Raw genomic sequence first — 16,326 nt, 5'->3', positions numbered from 1 at the left:
AAGCTCTCCAACATTACCAAAGCAAGCAAAGGAGCTTGCGACTCTAACTTCACAAGGGATATGCAGAGTGTCACAGAGGGACAGCGTAAAAGAGGAAATGACTCAGTTGTTGTGCCTTATTAAAAGAACCAAGTATGCCACTAATGCTGACACATCTTGCACTTACTAGGCCAAATCTGCTTTAATAGAGCAGCCGCACACACATAAACACACTCAAAAAACAGGCACAACATCAAAACACAGCAATCTGCCTATCTCTGATTACAGAAATCGCCTTCATTAACAAGCACTCGTCTGGCCATGGCAGTCTGGCTGGGACACAAGTCTGCCCAAATCTCACAAGTCTCAAACAGATCTCAGGGACCTTCATGCTAGGAAACGTCATATCGATGTTAAAGTTCATACTGGGGGACGTAATTTCTTATTGTTGGTGACCCCCAACGGTTTGGTATGAGCAAAATGATTAATTAGGGGGGGAAAAATGATTAATTTTGGTTAAGAGGGATTTGGACCACAGATCTGGTTGGTTTTTGCTACTGTACACTCTCACACAAACACACACTGCCAATGATACGGGAGGTCAGACACAGTGCTGAGTGGAAACCAGCTCTGGTAGCCAGATTGAAGAGACACTAATCCTCAAATCGCCTTGGTTTAAACCCAAAACCACAAACAAGCTTCTGAATATGAGCTATTTAATACAGTGATATTCTGACAGTTAATGAGGGGTCAGTTAAGAGACATCACAACTATGTTTATACCTTTTTTAAAAGTATCTGATTATAATACTGACAGGCTCTCTAGACTTCTAAGTAATAGAAAGAAAAAACAGTAATTCACTTCAATAATTGGAATTAGAAAATAAGAATGCATTTCTCACCACCCATTGATTTAGACTGTTGGACTTCCAAAATTGCAATGTCATGCTCAGTTGCTGGTGTTTTCTCATGCCACTGGTAGACATGCACTGCGTAGGCCTATGTCACGGGAAACAAGAGGTTTTTGATTAAATTTGTCAGGAAATCAATCAAATAAAATTGTCCAATAATCAGGTATGACGACATAAAAACAAATATGCTTTCATGTATTTGTGGCTTCCAAAAAGAATCTGATTATATAACACGCTTACTTTGTAATGTGTTACCCACAACACTGATAATGCAATCCAGAATAAATGCTACAATGTTTGAAATAGATTATTAATTAAAATGTTTTGAGTCTTAAAGACTATGGCTCATTTACCAAAGGAAACATTTGTGAATGTGAGACGCATTTAAATAAATCCACATTCTGGAAATACCTCACACAATATGTGGACTAGATTTTAATCTGTGAACTGGACTTGACATTTTCAATTCTGCATCTGTTCCAAGAAATCTATCTATGGCATGGAAGACAATGTTCCTGCACTAATTAATTCATGTGTAATGGTGACATAAGTGCAGTACATCACTCATTAGCTGTGGCTATAACACAGATTGAATATGAAATTACATTTATATATATATATATATATATATATATATATATATATATACACACACAAATTATATAAATAATATATATATATATATATATATATATATATATATATATAATATATTATAATATTATATAATATATAAATATAAAAGCTTATATATATATATATATATATATATATATATATATATATATATATATGCATAAAAATGATATGGTCTGTAAATGGAATTATTGACAAATCAAATAATACCATTTACAAACTTTCAAATTTTAAAGTTAATTTATATTTGTAATTTACATTTATCAAACATAAGTACATGTACAGGTGCTTCTCAATAAATTAGAATGTCATGGAAAGGTTAATTTATTTCAGTTTGTGAAAATTGTGAAACCTGTGTATTAAATAAATTCAATGCACACAGACAGAAGTAGTTTAAGTCTTTGGTTCTTTTAATTGTGATGATTTTGGCACACATTTAACAAAAACCAAACGATTCACTATCTCAACAAATTAGAATACTTAATAAGACCAAAACAAAAAAATAATTTTAGTGAATCGTTGGCCTTCTGGGAATTATGTTCATTTACTGTACATGTACACAATACTTGGTAGGGGCTCCTTTTGCTTTAATTACTGCCTCATTTCGGCGTGGCATGGAGGTGATCAGTTTGTGGCACTGCTGAGGTGGTGTGGAAGCCCATGTATCTTTGACAGTGGCCTTCAGCTCATCTACATTGTTTGGTCTCTTGTTTCTCATTTTCCTCTTGACGATAGCTCATAGATTCTCTATGGGGTTCAGGTCTGGTGAGTTTGCATGCCAGTTGAACACACCAACACCATGGTCAATTAACCAACTTTTGGTGCTTTTGGCAGTGTGAGCAGGTGCCAAATCCTGCTGAAAAAATGAAATCAGTATCTTCAAAAAGCTGGTTAGTGCTTTAAAAAGTCTTGGTAAATGGGTGCGGTGATTTTGGTTTTAAAAAACACAATGGACAAACACCAGCAGATGACATTGAACCCCAAATCATCACAGACTGTGGAAACTTAACACTGGACTTCAAGCAATTTGGGCTATGAGCTTCTCCACCATTCCTCCAGACTCCATGACCTTGGTTTCCAAATGAAATCCAAAACTTGCTCTCATCTGAAAAGAGGACTTGGACCACAGGGCAACAGTCCAGTTCTTCTACTCCTTATCCCAGGTAAGACACCTCTGATGTTCTATGTGGTTCAGGAAATTCCTTTACATGTCTGTGTGTGGTGGCTCTTGATGCCTTGACCCCAGCCTCAGTCCATTCCTTGTGAAGTTCACCTAAATTGTTGAATCAATATTGCTTGTCAGTCCTCATAAGACAGTTCTCTCAGTTGGTTGTGTATCTTTTTCCTTCCAACTTTCTGTTAACATGCTTGGATACAGCTCTCTGTGAACATCAAACTTCTTTGGCAATGAATCATAGCTGTGATCGACAAAGGACAAAAAAGCAGGAAACTATACGGTGCACTTACCACCCCCCCACCACACGCACACAGTGACATAATTTATATAGTATAATAATAAATTTATAAAAAATATTGTACTTGTTTTTGTTTAAATGTATTTATAAATTAAATAATTAAAAAAGGGAAGAAAAATTTAAATACACAACTAAATTAAATGATTGAACAAAAAAAAGCATAAAAGGAGTAATGTGGGAAATATGCTTCAAAGACTGGGCAAAATAGGGATGAAATCCAAAAAATAACTTGTCAATAACTTGCTGCTGATGTGAACGAAAACTAGCCATTTATTGGGTATTTCTTGTCCTCCCAGATGTTTTGTTTTTCCTTATTACTATGGTGTCCTTTACATCTATTAAAAATAACATCTTTATTTGCCTCTATATTTTTGAAAGGTATTTTTTCTTGTTTTTTTGTGCAGCCATTTTGTCAGTGCTTCATTATAGACTTCTATGATTGATAATTCACAACAGAAGACGATTTTTAGGTTGAACGTTCAGAATACGATTCCATAGGTCAGTGGTTTTCAACCTGTGGGCCACGGCCCCCTAGTGGGTCGCGGTGGTATTGCAGGTGGGCCGCCAATTACTATTCAAAGAAATAATAATATTGTTAATATATGTAAAAATGTCTAAGACATCTAAGACATAACATAATAACAGCATTTTATATATATTGTAATTAAATAACAAAAAATAAACATTAAATTGTAACTAAGGAATAAACCACCAATTTATATTTTTTTGCTGCATATGCTACAAAACAACAAATTCAAACATGCATTAAAGGCTGTCAACACGTCCCCTCCTGACTGCTTGCTCCGCTGACTGTCTACCCGCTGCTGAGCTCTGGCTGGATCTGGTTTTGCTGAGCGGTGCCAGCCCGAGTTATTTTCTGTTCATTTCCTGTTCATTCTAGGGCTGTGCGATTAATAGAAATCGTCATAAAATCACGATATGAGCGTGCGCGATTTCTAAATGGCTTTATAGCACGATTTTCCGCAGACCTGACCTCCCGCAGTATGCTGTCCAATGATCCAATCAGAATGCAGCGCCTAGCGCGAGAACAGAACAGACTGGGCATATGCCTAACTCCAGGTTCATACACTGTCTGTGATGCGCCTTTTTGCCGAGCCCATGTTAACGGATCAGAGCGTTCACACTGCACGCGATAAAAGGCTAGAAATAAAAAAATTTATATCTAGCACATGAGAATAGAGATAGTTGTGAGTGCACAGGATGCAGTTTAGGTGAGAGGAGACACGTTTTAAGTGATTGCACTCTCTCCGGGTGAGAGCAGCGTGTATCTGAGCAAGTAATTCTGGTTTTGTGACAGAGCAAAGGAAATCTGCGTGCGAATAGAGTGATTCGCACTCGCGCATTATTTTAATGTGCTTTCGCGTTATAATAACGCGCTCTCGCTGCTGCTTCTGCACCACTTACACATACTGCAAAAGGAGTACGTGTGAACCTGTAAAAAATATATTTCAACACCTGAGGCACCGCTACAATTAATGAGCTCTATGAACAATGCATGGCAAAAAAGAAAGTCCCTGGACACTGCATCTGGATTTATTTATTTATATGTTTTTGCCATAAGTCTATACATTTTGTTACACCTTTACTACAGTGATTATTTTGACTTATATCTGTTCTAGAGATGTTACAACTTTTTGATAAAGCTCTAATTGGTTTTCTTTTGGTAATATGCTATATGAAAAATCATCCTGAATGCATTTATGAGTGTAAAGCATATCCATGTGTCAAAATTGTGATTAAAATCGAAATCTCAAAATTTATCAAAGAAATCGCGATAGGTTTTTTTTTTTTTTTGTCCATATCGCACAGCCATAGTTCATTCAGTAAATACAGTTAACAATCTAGCTTCTGAGTACTGAGTTATTTACGCAACAATAGCAGGGTCAGTTAATTTTTTTTGCAGTGGGCCGCGCAAACATATGTGTTTGGTTGTGTGGGCCGCGAGGTGAAAAAGGTTGGGAACCGATGCCATAGGTTATATTTCAGCACGAATTTCGCGAATGGACAGCCACTCTTAAGTAGCACGGAATCATGACAAAAGTGATCAATTGATTGGTTAAATTTTAATGGACCTGCATATAAAAATGAAAGAAAATATATTGGATTTGCTTACATGAATCACCCGTGTTCACGGTCTTCGTCAGTCAACTGAAGCTGTTCACGTGAGTAGATGGTTGGGTGTGTGCGCATTCAGAACGGTGCGTGTTCACTTTGAACTTCAATCGTGACAAATTATTGGACTACTTGCGGAGTGACATGACGACATGATTCAAAGGCACAAAAAAACATTGACAGCGGTGAGCGATCATTATGTTTACCCATCGCAACCGCCTACACCCCGAAACCCGAATTAATTCATTCCGATGGAAGCAAAAAGTGTCCATGTAAATGCACCTATTGATTGTCTTCTGGACAACTGTCAGATCAGCAATCTTCCCCATGATTGTGAACCAAACTGAAAGACCATTCTGAAGGCTCAGAAAACCTTTGCAGGTGTTTTGAGTTGATTAGCTGATTGGCATGTCACCATATTGTAATTTGTTGAGATAGTGTATTGGTGTTTGTTTTTTTTTTTATGTGAGCCAACATCATTACAATTAAAAGAACCAAAGACTTAAACTACTTCAGTCTGTGTGCATTGAATTTATTTAATACACAAGTTTCACAATTTGAGTTGAATTACTGAAATAAATGAACTTTTACACAACATTCAAATTTATGGAGAAGCACCTGTATACAGCATCTAGACATGACATGGTTTACAGCAAATGACATTTGGTCTGGATATGTAAATAATAATAATAATAATAATAATAATAACCATTGATTGTTATTTCTATGATTGCACTGCAGATAATTAAATATAAAAGAACGAAAAGCAAACCGACATACAGTATGGTGTGTGTATTTAATGACTCACAATAATCAGTAATAATTATGCAGTTTATGCAACTATTTGATGGAGATAATAAATAACATGAAAGTTAATTTCTATCTAGGGGTAAACAAATACAAATTGACATGTGGTCTGCTAAGGTAATTATTCAGAATAACAATCAGCAATTATTTCGAATAATGATGCATCTGCCTTGAGTACAGGTGCATGAGCGGAAGAACGGCAGAGCGTGGAAATGTGTGTGTGTGTGTGACAATGCGCAAGAGAAAGGAAGTTGTCAGAAAGACAGAGGGAGGGAGACAGCGAGAAAGTGTGAGTAGTAAACTATTATCAGGTCAGTGTGAAGAGGGAGAAGGGTCAGATAATAAGACTCAATCGCGCTGAGTGAAACATACTGGGAGAGAAAATGCTGACGTGTTTCCTTTGCTCCATCCAATTTTGGAAGCAAAAGCGCTCTCGTTCTCTCCCTTACTCTCTTTTTTATGCAGTGGTGTGCGTTCCATGGCCCACAAACTTTAGCACTTTACTGTCCATCTATTACAATGAAGGGCTGATGAAGAGACAGGAGGGTGAATGAGTGGAGGAGAGTGAGGAAGGGGAGGTATAAAACGAGGGATGGGGCCCATATTGAAATGGGAGGTCATAGAAGATGAGCATCGTGGCCAACCTTGTGTGTCCCATTCTCTTATTTACTGCTCCACCACCATAAGCCTATTACAGATGCTATCTCTTTCTCTCTCTCTCACACACACACACGCACACACACACACACACACACACACAACAAGAAGACAAACTCAAACAAACACCACACACATGTGACCTTTTGGGAACACAGCTGGAAAATACTCATTTGAATAATATGACACTCCACCAAACAGTGCAGCTAAACACATGTGCATGTGTTTGCATGTGCATGTCCTTGTAAAGACAAATACTCACAGAGACCTTTAAGGCTACATTAGTTGAAGATTGTTTCATATGATGCTAATAATCTCAGAAATCTGTTGACATTATAGATTAGAAAGAGTCCACAAATGGAAATTTAGACATCATTTACTTACCTTCATGTCGCTCCAAACCTGTATCGCTTTCTTTCTTCCAATAAATGTTGCAAATCAACACAAATGGCTGCAAGGGCCATCAAACCAATATTTCAAATGAATGCTGTTCTTTTAAACCATCCATCCAAAGATATTCAAAAAATCCTGAAAAATGTATCCCACTTTCAAAAATATTAAACAGCATAACTGTTTTCAATGGTGATATTAATATGTAATGTTTTTTGAGCAGCAATTCAATTCATTACTGGAGTAATGATGCTGAAAATCCTGCTTGGATTACAGGAATAAATTACTTTTTAAAATATATTCAAACAGAAAACAGCTATTTCGAATTGAAATAATATTTTACAACATTACAGTTTTTACTGTATTTTTGATCAAATAAATGCAGCCTTGGTGAGCATACAGTATGGGACTTAATTAAACAACATTAAAAAAAAAAAAAAACTTTTGAAAGGTAGTGTTTTATTTATATACACTTATTTTCTAGGCCTGCATAATGTATTTAATACAAAATGCAATGTTATATACATTTTGGGCCTCATTAACGCAGCAAAATTGCACACTGGCTGCACAGCACAAAAGATAACACACACAAGCTCTCTTTCCTTCTCAAACTCTCTCATTCAGCACAAACACAACTGATTTAACACAGATCTACAGGCTAAAGGTCTCCAAGGACACACAAACTCAAGTTGTGCCAAGCACAGCCGTTGTTTTACCAGAGACACAATCATATCTGACAGTGATGGGCATAGCAATGAAGTAGAGGCGTCTCATTGAAGGAGAACACACACATGCATTAGTGGGTGCAATACAATGAGCGCTGCAAACAGGTCTGAGATTCGCTAACAAAACGAGTCAGATTAGAGGGGTAAACTCGGTTAAAGCCTCCGAAAGGGGGAAACAGCAGTGGCAGAAATAACCCAGAACAGATCGGCATGGAGTCTCTAAAAAATAAAAAAATAAAACGATTAAGCAGTAAAACAGTCCTTTAATAGTTTAAGCCATGTGCTCCATTATCTCCCTTCCCCCACCCACATGCACTGTCTCATAGCTGTTCCTGCCCACGCGTAAACACACTCGTACTCTCACGTAGCCTAACAGATGGGGTTTGGGGAGTGTTTCAGGTAAAGGCCACCATCTTCTGTTTTGTGAAAGGCATTTTAATCAACAGTTGAGGTCAAAAACCAGGCTTATCCAACGACAAAGCATTTTAGTTTAAAGTTTAAGTTTTAATTCATCACATCTTTCCCGTATCTGACCATTGAATTACACCGTGAACAAACTCTCTCTCCTCTTCAAGCCTTCAGGATTCTCAGAAATGATTCAAGTATGAAATTCTCAATATTTGTCGAGTGTTGATCTCGGCTAGTCGGTTCTCATTTTAACCAAAGCAAAATATCTGAGGCTGCTTTGATTTGAGACGAACGCACGAGGAAATCTTACTCCGCTATGCTTTCAGCTACAGTTCCATTTCATCTCCATGAACACCTTTTTTTTTTTTTTTTTTAAGTGGAACTTTGCCTGATTAAAATATTTTCTAAACAACTTCTAAACTCGCGATGCAGGAAAATGTGATTAAATAAAACTTACCATAAATAGCTGAAGGCCTAATGGTGCATGAGATAAATAGTAATAGTTGAAGAATAATTGCTGAGCGCCCACATCTGCATGCAATTTCTATCATGACCGTGATAATGTTTTGACAAGTGTACAAGACCTTGATAGTGGGTCTTGATTGACCTTTTGATGTGTAAGGTGAGACATCAGTCAGAGCTTTGTTTGCTGTTATTAATAAAGCCTACTAGATTATGTTCCATTAGAACCAAATTTGCTTTCATCGATTAAAAAAAATGTCAAAACATAATGTCAAATGCAACATTTGTTTTAAACGGTTTCAAATTATTTTAAAAGTGAAAGTAAACCTAAAAATATATATATATTAAAAAAGTCACCCTCATGTCATTCCAAACCTGTAATACTTTTGTTTATCTGCGAAGGACAAAAAAGATGGAATACCTTTTTTTTTTGTGATTCATGAGCGCATGGATCATTGATGTCTGAATGTGGGGACAATTCAATAGATGGATAGAGAATCAGTTTATTGATTCGCTGAGGCAAATGCCAGATTTGTCAATATTTTGACACATTTTTTGTATCTGACCGTGTTGACCCATATTAAGCGACAGGTGAAGGGAAAACACACCTTCTGTGAGAAAACAGAAGTAGAGAAGGTTCACTCAAATGTTACTTCCTTCTCAATTTCTGCAGCTTGTTTTGTAAGAATCAGTGCCTGCTTTATAATACAATACTCCTAAAGACTCTCTCTTTGACTGCACAGTTCCTGTCGACTGCAGGTGTTCTCTCCTCAGTCTAGGTAGGTCATTAGTTTAGCTTCGAAATTTCAACTCTCCCACTTTGAAAGTACTTAAAAAGCAGCCGAGCAGCCTCTCAGCGCACATGCAGTTGCCTCAACTGCCTCACGAAAACGCTCCAGAGTGCCGTTAAGGGGCTTTTCCCGAAGGCTCTCTCAACTCTCTTTTCTCTGGCTTCCTTTAAGTCACCATCATGTCGTTCTCTCACTCCCTCCCTCGCCGTGAATGTGTCCGTGGAGACCGCGGCTGGATGACTGGCCCACCCTCCACCTGCGGCGGCTCCAGTCACAGAGTCGTGGGCTCACGGCCCCCCTGAGGAGAGCCTTGGGAAAGAAAGTTTCACTAACAGATGGAATCTATTGTCTAGAGGGAGACTGGAATAAAAGGAGAGAGTGGTGGAACTCAGGGTAAAGTGTGGAAAGAGGCGGTGGTGTTAAGTCTTACTTCAAGATGGTGCGGGTGGGCTTCAGTTAACTTGGATTGTTGCCTTGCTTGGTTTTTAATGAACCTTTGAGCCAAATGAACTTAATGAGGCGTTGTCTGTTAGCCAAAGCCCATCCACACACACAAACACACGCTCAAACCTGACATCAACGACACACTCGCTACTCTGCTAAAGAGGAACATTGGAGGTCAGAGTCAGACCATGTCGCAATGGTGTTCGCATTTATTATCATTCACTGAGAAGCTATAATATTTTCAGTGCAATTTTAGCAAAAGTTTTAATTATTTATTTATTTATTTATTATGTTTATAGTTTGAAACCATTTTTATTAACAAAATGTTTTTAATGGTTTTAGTTTTAGTTAGTTGGAAGAGGAGATACCCCCTGAAAATGTAAGCGCTTTGAGTGCCTAGAAACGCGCTATATAAATGTAATGAATTAGTTAGTTTTGTAAGTTTCACAACCCATTCAGAAACAAAAACACATGCTGTATAATATTAATGCTGCAATTGCCGTTATTCTGTTAATAAATGAAGCATTGAGATACTATAGTATCACTGAGATACTATTAGTTTATTATAGTTAAATATTTAAAATTAGATTTCACTTTTGCATTTTCTGTTTTCATGTTAATTTTAATTTTTGTCATTTTGTTGTTGTAATTTTATTACATAGCTTCTATACATTTTTATTAGTTTTATTTCAGTTTTAATAATAATTATTTTTATTTCAGTTGCAATTTTAGTAAAACAAATTAAAGTAATAACTAACAATTATTAAATATTTAAAATATTAAACTATTAATAATAATTTGAGTTAATATAAATATTAATACGAGTCATTTTAATTAGTTTTTACTTTTCATTATTATTTTTTTCATTTCAATTTTAGCAATTTTTATTTCAGTTTAAATTCTGAAATATCTGAATTATTATTTTTTTTTTAATTTTCAGTTTTCATGATCATTTTAATAAAAGTTTTAGTAATTTTGTTATGTTTTGCCATTTTTAGTAAGCATATTTTTATTTTTCTTTATTGGTTTTTAATGCAGGTTTAGATTTTTATTTTTTACTAAAATAACAAACTAAACATTTTTTTAAGTGACATTTTTTTTTTCATTGTTTTAGTAAACAATAACTATAACGCAACCACACACATGCTCAAGCCTGACATCAGCACCATATTCTCTACTCTGCAGAGGAATTATGGAGGTCAGGATCAGACCATGTAACTATTCTGTCGTGCAATTTTACTGTCCCTTGTGCAAGCGAGGACCTCCAACACAAACCAGGACAGACAAATAAGAAGAAGTGCGTGTGTGAATGTGTACATGTTATGTTTGGCACTCTATTAAACTGACAAAGCTGCTAATTAACCAGACCTTTTGTGTAGCGTCTATAGAAGCTGTATAAAGCAGCCCACCTCAGTATGGAGAGGAATGTGAAAGTGGAATGCATGAACCCGAATGGGCCACGACAAGAATGTTCCTCTTCAAAGAAACTCCTCTTCAACAGCCCAATTTTGAGTATGTGCACCATAACAATACTCAGAAAACTAGGAACAAATTAAGTGGCATTGCAACTATGTAAACACACAGATGCAGACTGAAGAGCTCATTGCTTTGATTTCTGCACAGAAACAAATAATCCGCAATCTGCACTTGTGAGTGTAATGCGGAAAATAAGAATTTTAGCTAGTGTTTAGACTTTGGTTCCTTTAATAAATAATAAAAAAATGGTGTTCTATAATTATATATATTTTTTTTTTTTTTTACACAATTGAATGTTATTATTTTAAAATTATATCTTTAAATATTTAATTTTTGCATTTACGTTTTATTTGCGTTTTTTTTTCAATTTTGTTTATATTTTAATAATTTTTTGTGGGGGGGGGGGGGGTTCAATCCTTTTTTTAAACGCTGTTTAAAAAAAAAAAGAAGAAATATGCAAATATATGCATCTATTCATCAATTTTTTTATTATAATTAAATTTATTGTTTAGTTTTAGTACATCAGTTAAACCAAATGTATTGCTTTGGCAACTCAATGAAAAAGAAAAAAAAAGATGATATATATATAGTTTATTTGTTTTTATTAATTTAGAATTCATTTTTAGTTTTAGGACATCAGTTAACGCGACATCACTAAATGTGAAACATTGCACAGGCAGACAGACAGACAGACAGGTAGATAGTTCAATGTCAAATTTGCACCAAAATACTGCGAAGCTTAACAGCTAAAGTGTTTCCTTTCATCATAAATGCATGATTACATGGTTACTAGCATTTAATTATTTGAATTTAGAACAGACATCTGATCTATTTTTAGGTCACGACCCACAAGTTCAGAACCACTGCATTTTTGCCCAAAAAATAGAAGTTCTGTCATAACTTACTTCCCCTCATGTTGTGCCAAAACTGCATGATTTTCTTTCTTCTGTGGAACATAAAAGAAAATATTAGATGAAGGTTTCAACAGTTTTTGTCTGCAGAAAGAAAGTTGAAGGGGTTCTAAAGTTTAATGCTCCAAAAAGGACAAAAAGGTTGTGTAAAACTAAATCACAAAGCTGAAGTCTCAACTCTTCTGAATAACAAAACTTAAAATCAAATATTGATCAACTAATGTATATCAATTCAAATATGTCAGCAAACCTGTAAAAATTATGAACAAACCAAAAAACTGAGAACATTAGATACGACAGAACTATAGATAGATAGATAGATAGATAGATAGATAGATAGATAGATAGATAGATAGATAGATAGATAGATAGATAGATAGATAGATAGATAGATAGATAGATAGATTTTAATTAGAAAGGAGGAAGGAAAAACATGGAGTCATGATCCCATTAGAAAGAGAAAAAAAAGAGGAGGATGGGAGGTTGTTTGCATTTTTTCAAATGTATAGAGTTTGAACTCTCCTGTCTGAGCGAGCCTTTCATTATGACTCTCATTACAGTAAACACACAGTTTATTATAAAATAACACGCTCAAGCTTGGCACACCAAGATGAGCATGTCTATGCAATGACAAAATGATGACAAATTGTTTTTGGGTGAACCGTCCCTTTAAGGCATTAACTATTCTCTAAGAATTCTCTACATGGTGATAAACCTCCACAAGGCAATTCGGTCAGGATTTGCTGTTCCCCTGGGGACACTTTTTGGAATTTTGTCCCCACAAGGATTGCAAAACCTGCCCATATAAGCACATATGTAAGACACAAACCACAAATCTCATTTAATGATTTCTGGTTAGCCTCTCTCTCTCTCTCTCTCTCTCTCTCTCTCTCTCTCTCTCTCTCTCTCTTTTTTTCTGTCTGCATTCTCAGCAAAGCTCTGCTTGCTTCCATATGCTGTCATTTAAATGCCCTTGATTGCTTTGTTGTATTTGTAATAGTTGAGGCTGATAAGCCACTGTCTGTCTGTGTGTGTGTGTGTGTGTGTGTGTGTTTATGTGTTTGTGTGTGTGTGTGTGTGTGTGTAGCATTGTGCCTGTGTGAGATAGATGGAATTCTGCGAGCTCAGAGTTGCCTGGTCGACATTCCTCCACAACCCTAAGACTAACTGATTGGGGTGCCAGAGTGTATGTGTGTGTTTGTGTGTGTGTGGGTGTGTGTGTGAGCGAGCGTTCAAGGATGTGAGGGTGAATGTTTTCCAGAAGGTGGAGGGATTGCAGTTCGATTGGTATTAATGGGCATGACCCTAGTGATTTTGTGCTTGAGCGTGTGTGCACAAACCACAGGGATTTTAAAACCTCAAACTCACTCTGAAAAACAGGACTTTGTGCCACAGGCTATTACACAACGTAACAAGTGTACGAGTGCTTTTTACTAGATTGGCTACTCAAACTGTTCCTCCTCTCTAGTCTTGCTAAAAAAACAACTGAATTTGCAATGGTTGCCTTTTGAGATGGTTTCATAGCCGAGGATTTCTTTAAGAAAGCAGCTCACCAAAACATTGGCTGTATCCATGGAAATCATGAGGCAATGATGTTCGTTTTGTTCCCACCTATGGCTAACAAAAGAAGTTAACTACACCATATGTGCAGCTCCAAGTCTCAAGGGTTAAATTGGGAAGTCATTTAAAACCACTCTCTAGCCATCAATGAAAAGAAGATATGGATGCTTTGTGTAATTATTTTAATTGTCCACAATTAGCCTTAACTATACTCCTCAGATGTTACCTCTCCCTACAGGGTAGTTTTAATTGTTTATGAAAAAAAAAAGAAGAAAAAAAAACATCTGATTGATGTCTCCATGTTCTCAAAATAAAATTTTCTTATTTATTTATTTTTTTTTTTTTTGCATTAATATATCCAAGATTGTTTTATGAGCGTTTTTGAATTCAGACATGTCATGTTGGTCATAATTAGTAAATTCCCCAATGCTCTTTGACCCAATGTTTGACTAAATATAATTTCTTCAGTGTTATGGTTTAGTCCCGTGGCAGACAAACAATAGCGATCCATGCTATACCTTTAAGACCAGATCGCTGTTAAAGTGCATTTTACCTGTCTTTCTCCCTGTCAGTATCATTAAGTGTTATTAGAGGTTAGCCATCTGTGGTGCCACCATGAGCCTTGAACACTTGCAGGACTCAGTGTGTATGTTTGGGGTGGGCACATACTCCATTGCTTCAGAGCGCTCAAAAGCATGAGCCTTCCCTTCAGCCTTAATGGAACAGACCGGATAATATTTAACCAATGATTCTCTCACCTTTTCTCATGGTTTCTTTCACCCACCCCTCCCTTTCTGTTCTGTTCCCACTAACCATAGCCATTTCTAAAGTTAATGACACAAAAATGAAGACAGAAACAGCAGCTGAAAGGGAGGAAAGAAGCTGAATGAGCAAAGAAAAAAAAGATAATGATTGAGGGAGTAGGAGAAGAAAAATATGAGAATCAGGTATATTAGGAGAAACTTGTTGGACAAGATAATTAAGCATCAATTATATATTTAATTCAGAGATTTGGCAATTTTAAGCTTATTTGGAAGCATTACTTCGTCCCCTTGTATTAGTTCCTAAATGGATAAACAAATCATAATTTCGAATTTTTGGTGATAGAGAAAATATTACGTAAAATAATTATGTAAAATAATTGAAGTTTTGTTTAAATATAATTTGTTTGAGACAAAATGCACATGCACCCTTCATTTGGGTTCAGGTGCAGGATGCAATGAAGAAAATTGAGAAGTCATGAAATAAAATTAAACGAAATGAAAAAAAAATTGACTACAAGAACGTTTTTAGGTAAAACCACATTATCATCTGAATATTAGTTATATAGGACAAAGGTACAAAAATTACTTCATCAAAATTGCTACAAGTCACATTATATACATTTTCAAAACTGTATTTGTACTGTAAACAGTACATGCATATTTTAATTTCACATTATTATAAGTGACTTTTTATAATAATAATTTTTTTTGTTTTATGTACATGATCATGTGACTTCTTATGGTCCGGTAATTAGACAATGACACAAACCACAATCTGTTGCTTTTCAGATTATGTGCTCTTTCACATTAGCAGAAAGCTTATAGGCCAAAGTGTTGTTGAAATGGCCACGGTGATGTTGTCAAAATAGCTGCAGTAATGCTAGCATAGCAGTAGATATAGACTCCTCTTTTACACAGCACTCTACAGAAGCGAAGGGACGGAGGATAGAGACGGGAACAAGAAGGGACTGACACAACAGAGTGATAAAACTTTGGCAGTTCAAATATGTATCTTGGTCATGCCAGTAAAGCTAATTGAATCTGAAATTAAATTTAGCTAGAGGGATAGACGAAGAAAAGGGGGCGAGACTGGCAGAGAAAGAGGGATTCACAAATCGGGGAGTCGAGTACTGGTAGTTGTGCCCCTGCCACGGATTAAAGACACAAGCGCTCTGAGGCAAATGTAGTATTAGTCACTTTAATAATTAATCATCCTCTGAGCATGTTTTTTTGAGTCATGTAGTGACCCATTTTTAATTCCCTCCCACTAACAAAAATAAAGCAAAGAACTTGGTTTCTAGCTAAAAAAAAAAAGCCTAAAATTAGCTAGAGGAGTGTTTGCCGTTTAGGGTCTGCTGGGTCACAAACTCATCTATTATCTAAATTCCCAGGGTATATAATTGGGAATCTTGGTCTTTCCACATCTATTTGGCTTTCAGAGTAGCCACACTGCAAAAAAAAAAAAAAAAAAAAAAAAGAGAACAAAAGGGCATACGATGAGCTCCCAAAGGTCTGCAGGATGTCGTCCTGGAGAAATATGAGGCCCATATGAAATGTGTCCCTGGTGAAAGGAGATCTCCCGCCGTGCTCCTCCTGGCTTTGATGCCCACCACCACAAAAGCAGATGGTTCTTGCCCTCAACTCTCTTCTCCCGTCCCCCACCCCTCCTGCACTGTGAATACAATCCAATCCACTGCTATTAGCCCCCTGCTTGCTCTGGCTCTCTATTCGGCTACAGCTTCAGGCTCCTTTCAGACCACTGCCCAGAACCCAGGGGGCTGCTGGGGCAGAGTTACCT

The sequence above is a fragment of the Carassius carassius genome, chromosome 41 (assembly GCF_963082965.1).
Source record: "Carassius carassius chromosome 41, fCarCar2.1, whole genome shotgun sequence".
In the NCBI taxonomy this organism is placed as follows: Eukaryota; Metazoa; Chordata; class Actinopteri; order Cypriniformes; family Cyprinidae; genus Carassius; species Carassius carassius.
This window is presented reverse-complemented; position numbering follows the sequence as displayed.